Raw genomic sequence first — 6,245 nt, 5'->3', positions numbered from 1 at the left:
TCTCAACCCTTGATGAAGGGCTCAAGTACGAAATGTCGGTTCGGTATTTTTACCTTTGCTACATAAAGGAGACTGTTTGCCTTGTTGAGCTTCTCCACCATTTTGATTTTTTTTACTACAGGGAAAGATTAAATAGATTAGGACTTTATTCCCTGAAGTGTAAAAAAATGAGAGGGGATTTGATATAGGTATACATTATGATGAGGGTTATAGGTAGAATAAATATAAGTAGGCTTTTTCTACTGAGGTCAGGTGACCTACAAACCAGAGGACATGGGCTAAGGGTGAAAGAGGAAGGGGAAAAGATTAGGGGAAACATTAGGGGGGAACTTCTTCACGCAGAGAGTGGTGGGAGTGTGGAACAAGTTGCCATCTGAAATCGTGAATGAGGGCTCAGTTCTAACATTTAAGAAAAAATTGGACAGGAACATGGATGGGAGTGGTATGGAGGTCTATGGACTGGATGCGGGTCAGTGGGACTAGGCGGAATAATAGTTTGGCACAGACTAGAAGGGTCAAAGGGCCTGTTTTCTGTCCTCTAATGTTCTATGGTTCTATGGTGTGCCACATGGGTTCAGTGCTGGGTCCACTCTCATTTGTTACATTTATTTATAATTTGGATGAGAAAGAAGGTGGCATGTTTAGTATATTTGTGGATTACATCAGAACTGGTGGCGCCAGTGGTGTATAACAATGATTCTCAACCTTTTTATTTCCACTCACATACCACTTTAAGTAATCCCTACGCCATAGGTGATCTGTGATTAGTAAGGGTTTGCATAAGGTGGCATGTGAGTGGAAAAAAAAGTTTGAAAACTACTGTTTTAATCGTACCTAATTGACTCGTTATGTGCACGGTTTCATAACTCCAAAGGAAATGGGCCAATGACAATTTTTCTCAAGTAAAATATTTCAGTAACAATTGGGTCCAGAGCAGTGATTCTCAACCTTCCCTTCCCACTCACATCCCACCTTAAGCAATCCCTTTCAGAGGACTGATGGTATAAGGATTTTTTTTTTTTAATGATATGAGTAGAAGGAAAAAGATTGAGAACCACTGGTATATAATGAAGAAAGTTATTCAAAGCTACAAAAGGATCTCGATCAACTGAGGAAGCAGGCCAAGAAATGGCAGTGCTAAGTGATGCATTTGGAAATTAAACTGGAGCAGGACATTCACAGTGAATGACAGGGCCATATGGAGTGCTGCAGGACAGAGAAGCCGAGAGGCAAAAATACATACTGTAGTTCCCTGAAAGTGGGGACATAGATAGATGAGGTGGTGAAGAAGGCATTTGGCATGCTTGGAAAAGCTTAAAGGGACATAGGTCATTGCAGACTAATGGAACTAACTGAGTGGGTTTCCTCCGGGTGTTCTGGTTTCCTCTCACCATTTAAAAAGTGCTGAGGTTGTAGGCCAATTGGGTGTAATTGGGTGGTATGGACTCATGGGCCAAAATAGCCTGTTTCCATCCTGCATGTCAAAATCTTTTTCAAAATATTTAGCTGTGCAGGTAAGAGTTATTTGTACTGCGACATCTTTGCTAAGCATTTTCACGTAAAATAAATGCTGAAGTACTTTGTTTCACTCATAAAGAAAGTATACAAGTAGATATTTGCCCACTTTGAAAAAAAGTTGTTGACCTATTACTATCACCTTGCTGGTTATAATAACTTCATCAATTTTTTACAGTCTCCAAACAAAATAGCAGCTGAAATGATCTCTTACAGAATCAGTTTAGTGAATGTTTGTGGCAAACATAGAGGAACATTAATAAATTGTCTAATGGTCATGGAGTTGCACAGTATGTAAACAGGCCCTTTGGCTAACTCATCCATGCTAACCAAGGTGGGATAGCACTGGGATTTGAACCCAAGTTCTGATCACTGGTGCTGTAACAGCATGGCACTAACTGCTTCTTCCTGGTCTTTCAAAAACTTTGCGGTAGACCCACAATGTGATCATTATTTTTGGCAACCTGAGTCCAAACCAGCTTTAGGCAAACACAATCCATTTAGTCCCAGTTCCCTACTCTTTTCCAGTAGTCCTGCAAATTCCTTCCTTTCAAATACATAGCCAGGTCCATTTGAATATAACAGGATGTTAAGGAGACAATCCATCAATCAGAAGAATGGGAGATTGTGAAGATGCATAACTTAAATTATAAACCACAATAATACATCTTTAACATTAGTATCTATCCATCACAGGAATAACTTTTACAAGTTGTTTTACCTTAATCTCTGTTGGAAATTTTTAAATATTAAAAGTATTAAATAATATTTACTCTCATCCCTCAGATGTTTCAATTTTATTTATCTCTATCAGGTTCCCCCCTCTGCCTCCTCTGCACCAAGGAAAACATCCTGCTCACCCAGGATGTCCTCAGAATGAAACGTTCTATTCCAGGCTGCATCCTGATGAATCTCCTGTGCAATTACACCAGCCTGCTGTGGGGCACCCAAAAATGTGCACAATGCCCAAGTTGTGGTTCAGTCAATGTTATACAAAGTTTACCAAGACCTCCTGCCACTTACGTTCTTTGCCCTGACTTATGGAGACAAGCATGAATTATCAAAGTCCGCAGATGCCGTGAGTGCAGTAAAAACACAGAAACGCTGCAGGAACTTAACTGGACTCGTAAATTTCCCTCAGCTAAGTTTCTCTCTCTCCTGTCCTTTTCTCTCTGTCTCCTTTCAGAGCCAAAATAATTTCTCATTTCTCCTCTTATCATATCCGTTGATGCATTTTGTTGGTCTAGTCTCCTCCTAAAGCCAGTCTTTAGTCTTTATTCCGACACCTTCCTGTTCTTTGCTTATTCCTTGAAGAAGGGCTCATGTCCGAAATGTTGATACTATATCTTTACTTCCTACAGACATTGCGAGACCAGCTGAGTTCCTCCAGCATTTCTGTCTGTTTTTACTGCAATCACAACATTCTATTTGCCTTCCTCACCACATCATCTATTCACACCTATGGGGATCTTTGTACACCAAGGTGTCTTTGTTCCTTGATACTTCCTACAGTCTTATCATTCATGTATTATGTTTGTCTTACAAAATGCATTGCCTCACTCTTACATTCTATCTTCTATTTCCCCATGCAATTTACCTGCTGATCAATTTATTCTGCAGCCAAACCCAATCTTCCTTTGCTGTCTTTATTTCATTTTTGATTTATGTATTTGGATAGGCTGGTCAATTTGACAGGTAAATATCAAAAAAAGATCTTTATAGAATATTCCAAGATGTTTTAGCAATCCCATTGTGTCCAGATGTACCAGTATAATTTATTGATTCTATCCAAAGCCTACAGAAGGAACCATTAGCAGAAATTAGCAATGGTGATTAATTTGCTTTGGGATGTGGCCAATTTTGCTGGCGCCACTAGCTTTACGCTCGATAAACCAGAATGAAAGATTAGAGAAACAGCCTGTGCTGATCTGAAGTTAATTATCCCATAATTCCAGTATTCTGGTTAATATATCCTGGTTCGGGCTCTGCTGATTTCAAATAGGATCCTTCCACCTCTTTGGTTAAGAAGCTACAATGTTCACTCCAGAGGAAGGTACAGTATGACACTCTAAAATGGCTTTTAGCACAAATGCCTATGGGCATCTTCAGGCAAGCTCAAAGTCATGCTGCTATAATAGACACTGGATACAAAGTTGTATATTGAATTATGGAGCCACATAGCTTGGAACAAGCTCTTCAGCCCAATTTGTCCATGTCAAGCAAGGTATCATTCTGGGTGGGTCTCATTTGTCTGCATTTTTTCCATAACTGTCTCAACCTTCCTATGAATATATCTGTCCAAATGACTTTTGAATATTGTAAGTTTTCCCACATCTATACCTTCCTCTGGAAGCTCATTTCTGAGATGGACTACTCTCTGAATCAAAGTCTGCAGACACTGTGAGGAAGAGCTCAGGGCCAAAATGTCAGCCATACATGTCACATTTGTGGCCCGAAATGTGAAGTTAATAACACTACTACCGCAGGTTTTACCAGTTAAATATCTCCGTGTCTTTATTCTCCAGTTTTCATTGTTCCTCCATTTCGCGCTCTTCTCTCTCTCTCATACCATCTGACTTCCGGTCAGGTGAATACATCTCATGCATATTCATTATCATGACATCCCTCCTTTCACCAGAAATAAACTTTACACCTTAATGTTGAAATGTAAACACCGTCACCTTATCAGTATCGCTCGGAACCAACAATTTCAAACTCCTTCTACACACAATGTAACATAAACATGTCATAACCAACTGTAATACAATAACTCAACTAAACAAAAATGTACTTCATACAGCACTCATACACGCACTTTATGATATATGATCAAATCACTGTCCCAATGTTCTATTATCATTCCAACTGTCACAAACTTTCCCTTTCGTGATAATGCGGGCACAATTAGAAATATGGCACAAAGTCTTCGTATCGTTTAGGTGGTTTCCTTTCTCGTTTCGGCCTTCCTGCGATGCTATCGTCGCCACTCGGTTGTTCACTCTCAGCGTCGGAAACACTGCTCGCTACGGCCTCGGGTGTTTCTGGCACTCTGGTCACTTCATCAGGAATGCTGGTAACTGCCTCGGGAACATCATCTGGTCCCTCAGGTTGAGCATCTCGTATTGGACTTTCAACCACCTCGCTCGATGTTGCTCTGGACTGGTACCTTTTTACACCTGACACATTTCTTTTCTACAGGACTCCAGCCGGAGACTTGACTGTTACCATACTGCCACTTCTGGATACAACAGTGTAGGGTTGATGGTAATAAGGTGTGTCTAGCTTACCACCACTCTCTTGCCTCATCAGAACATTATCTCCAGGCATGATGTCTGAGTACCTGGCTCCACGTCTCGAATCTGTGTACAGCTTTGCTGCTCCTTTCTTTTCAGCATCGTGGTCCCTCATCTCCTGGTCGTCCCTGATTTCCTTTATTTCGGGCATTTTTGTGCGGATTTTCCTCCCGAAAAGTACTTCTGCAGGACTTTTTCCTCTGGTTGGATGAGGCATTGCCCGATAGACAGCTACATAAGATAGCAATGCTTGTCGCCAATTTTGTCCTTCTGCGTGAGGAATCCGTAATCGTTTTTCAATGGACTGATTTTGTCTCTCTACTTCCCCGTTGGCTTACGGCCATTTCGGAGTTACTTTATGATGGTGGATACCTGTGGTCCTCATGTATTCAGCAAATGTCTCTGAAATGAACTGTGGACCATTGTCAGAGTATAGCGTAACAGGCAATCCATATCTTGTGAAGATCTCTGCTAATGCTTGTATTGTTTTTTCAGTTGTCGTTGACCTTATTACAGGTTACTCATAGTATCTGCTGTAGTAATCTATCACTACCATGATTGATTCACCAGTCGGTAAAGGTCTAAGAAAATCAATGGCTACGTCAATCCACGGTCCTGTTGGGAGTTGCGTACTCCGGATCGGCTCTGGAGGATTACTCCTACTTGTGATTTGACATCCATGGCAGGTTTTGACGAATTTCTCTGCGTCTTTATCACAACCTGGCCACCATACTTTACTCCTGAGGTTTTGCTTGGTACCAACAATACCTAGGTGTCCTTCATGAGCTAAGGATACGATCTTTGGTCTCAACCTCTGCGTTATCACCAATCTACAACCTCTCAATACACACTGTCCGATGCAACAAAGTTCGTCTCTAATGGGAATGTAAGCCTTGTGAGTACACTTGTCCCATTGTCCACTATGGATACATTCTCTCACTTCCATGAGTTCTGGGCCATGTTCGGACTCTCTCTCGACTTCCTTCGTGGTCACAGCTTTCGATGTCGACTGAATAGCTATGAAGCGTACAAAGCTCTCTGTTTCTGTCCCCAATTCTGACTTGGATTGTGGGCATCCATCCTTCACCAATCTGGACAGCGGATCAGCAATGTTTGCTTTCCCGGCAATGTGAACTACTTTATATTTGTAGGATTGGAGTCGGAGCACCCATCGCTCTATTCTGGCACACGGTTTGGATCTAGCGGCATAGATCACCTCTAATGGCTTATGATCTGTGATGAGTTCAAATTCAATGCCATACAAATATGCATGGAACCTCTCACAGGCCCAGACAAGTCTGAGTGCTTCTTTCTCTGTCTAAGAATATCTCCTTTCCACATCTGACAACGATCTGCTGGCGTAGGCAATGATTCTTGGTCCTACATCATGCATCTGGACCAACACGGCTCCTAAACCAACAGGACTAGCATCCGCTA

The 6,245-nt window shown here is 41.5% G+C and overlaps 1 protein-coding gene across 2 annotated transcripts in view; it reads right to left on the bottom strand.

Moving 5' to 3' along the window:
* The window catches only part of kcnh5b (potassium voltage-gated channel, subfamily H (eag-related), member 5b), a 329,625-nt gene that overhangs the window by 160,904 nt on the left and 162,476 nt on the right, over window positions 1-6,245 (bottom strand). The window lies entirely within an intron of this gene.

This window comes from Narcine bancroftii, chromosome 2 (genome assembly GCF_036971445.1).
Source record: "Narcine bancroftii isolate sNarBan1 chromosome 2, sNarBan1.hap1, whole genome shotgun sequence".
Taxonomy (NCBI): domain Eukaryota; kingdom Metazoa; phylum Chordata; class Chondrichthyes; order Torpediniformes; family Narcinidae; genus Narcine; species Narcine bancroftii.
Note: the sequence above shows the minus strand (reverse complement) of the source record. Positions and strands in the feature narration are given on the sequence as shown.